Raw genomic sequence first — 2,741 nt, 5'->3', positions numbered from 1 at the left:
TGGAAACCCAGAGGCATATTTTGAAACTGGAGCCTGGGGAAACTGAGTACCTCCTCTATCAAGTACATGACTGTATGTGTTTGATAAAACTCATAAAATTGTACACCAAAAAACCCTGTACACTGATGTTTAAGAAAAACTGTACACACAAGGTCAAGGATTCGAATCCTCATATGGGCAGCCGCCAAAAAATAAGAAATAAAATAAAATAAATTGTACACAGAAAATTTATACTGTATATAAATTATTCTTCAATAAGCCTGACTAAAAAGAAATGTGGAGCAGGAACAGCAAAAATGTCAGCATCTGAATAATTTCGGTGCAGTGTACAGTTACAGTGGTATTTTTGGCATGTTTCAATCTGAAAATAATAAAAACCAGTATGATTTTTTAAAAGCCAACTAGTTTATCCAAACTGAAGTATGGTCCAATAATAGGATGCAAGGTTGGTTAGAGCGTGGTGCTGATAACACTAAGGTCAAGGGTTTGATCCCTTTACTATCCAGCCACCAACAAAACAAAACAAAACAAAAAAGCAATAATAGGACGCAAGGTTGAAATTGTATGGTAAGCAAATAATTCTAATTTAAATCCTCTCAGTGGATGTCTGTGACTATGTATTGCTTCGCTGGGAGAAAAGGTCAGATATTAATTTGAGACCTTTCGAGAATGTGAAGTATACTCAAATAGTCCTTCTGTCTCCATAATGTTTCAGAAACACTTGCAGAACAAGAATAATACCTGGTGGTTGGCGAGGCAGGTGGGGAGTGGGAGAAGGAGAGAAGTTGAGGATTATTTTCTTCTGGGTGTTGATTTAGAAATCAATTGCTGGATTGGTTACTTAACATTGAAATGGTAAAGCCAGTCCTTTGTCTTCACACAGTCGTGATCTCCCTGTAGCTCTAAGCAACCCTGTTATAAAGCTTGATGATTCATCCTCCCTATTTGTAAAATACTTGATGAATAAAGATGGATGAATATACTTAATCACTGGGAAAAAACAGATACCTAATTTTAAACAGATTAGAAGCCATGACATTAGCAATGACAACAACAATAATAACCAATTCTGTCAAACCACACAAAGAACAAGATAGAGTGGCTGACTCCGCCTTGTGAGGTCAGCCTTAGCTTTTTTTCCCCTGCTTAGCTGCTCCTCCTGTCTCTGATTTTTCAGGCTCCTAAAATGTGGCCGCTTCCAAGTGCAGAATTCCAAGAAGCTGAACTGTCTTGATTCCTACCAACACTGGCACAGACTACAAGGAACTGAGAATGCCACTAATCCTAGGGAAACAGATGGACATTTTACATCACAAACATTCGTGCACAACTCAGATGATGAGGTTTTGGCAAAATATGGAACAGTCCTGTGCCCTTCTATCCTAATGAAGGAACCTACTAAGGCCAGGGCATTTTAAATCACAAACAATCCTAAGATTTTGGGCAAAATATGGCCACTTCTGTGTCTTTCTATCCTGATGAAGAAACCTAGCAAGGCCAGAGCAAAAGGAAGAGGGAAAGGATTCTCTGGGTTGAAAAATAAAAAAGCTTGGTAGAAATGGGTCACCTATGAAATGAAAATATTCCTAAGGTTTACAAAAGATATCTGAGTTGATGTAAGACAAAAATGGTAGAGCTGAAGGGCCGTTTATCAAAATTTAATCCAGCAGCCCAAAATTTCAAAACAGAAGATAGGACAAAGTGATTCACAGATATTAAGTAATGGGAAGGAAAGTAGAGACCAGGAAGTAAGGAGGTTTAAAAAAACAAAACAAAGAAGTCCTGGATTTAGAAGTTATGAGATGCAGTTTTGGAAAATATACTTTTTGTTTTTTGTTTTAAGGGAAACATTTCATCAGTTGTTAAAAGTAGTCCGGAATTTCAGTCAATGCTAAAGCAATCGTTTGTAGAAAAAAAATTGGAAATATCTGTATTACACATTTGAGTGATCCAATTATATTTTTATACACTGTCTCTGGAATGCCACAGGAAGGTGCTGAAGATGTCAGTGATGATTTAGCTTTGCTATATAAATTTAACAAACTGGGTGTATATATACTGTTTGGCATTCTTCTGAATTGGTAAGTGCGTTTCTTAAATAAATACTGTGGTATGTTTACATATTTTGACAACTACTTCTGAATTGTAAGGAGATAAAGTGTGAAAGTTATAGCCAACGTCCCTGGGCTCGGTACCTCCTAAATAAGCCAGTTTAGAATAGAGGGGCTTTCTTTCCTGCAGTCTCCAGGTCATTTAAAAGAGTTACAGTCGATTTGCTTTGTTTTTCCCTTTAAGACTTATAAACTTTTCTACTTAATTTTTGTCAAAGTTTTTTGTCCGTAAAAAACTTATTATTTTGTCCCCCTTAACACAACACCACAACACGGAAAACAAAAGGTATCCAGCAACCTTCTGAGATGCATCTAAACCAAAAAGGCGAAGCCAGGGTCGACAAAGTCTGGCATAGAAAGAATTCAAGGATCGAAATGTGATTGATCCTCAGGCTTCCCCCAAAGACCCGTAGATAGTCGCATCCACCCACCAGCTGTCTCAGGACATTTGTTAAAAATGCTGATTCCTGGGGCTGGCCAGTTGGTTAGAGCCCGGCCTTATAACTCCAAGGTCCCGGGTTCGGGTCCTGTACAGACCAGCAGCCAAAAAAAAAAAAAACCCAAAAAATCCCCCAAACCGGACTGATTTCTGCCCCGCCCCTCGCGCCCGGCCTCGCCCAGGCCCCGCCC

The sequence above is a fragment of the Galeopterus variegatus genome, unplaced genomic scaffold, assembly GCF_000696425.1.
Source record: "Galeopterus variegatus unplaced genomic scaffold, G_variegatus-3.0.2 Scaffold2616, whole genome shotgun sequence".
NCBI lineage: Eukaryota > Metazoa > Chordata > Mammalia > Dermoptera > Cynocephalidae > Galeopterus > Galeopterus variegatus.
Note: the sequence above shows the minus strand (reverse complement) of the source record.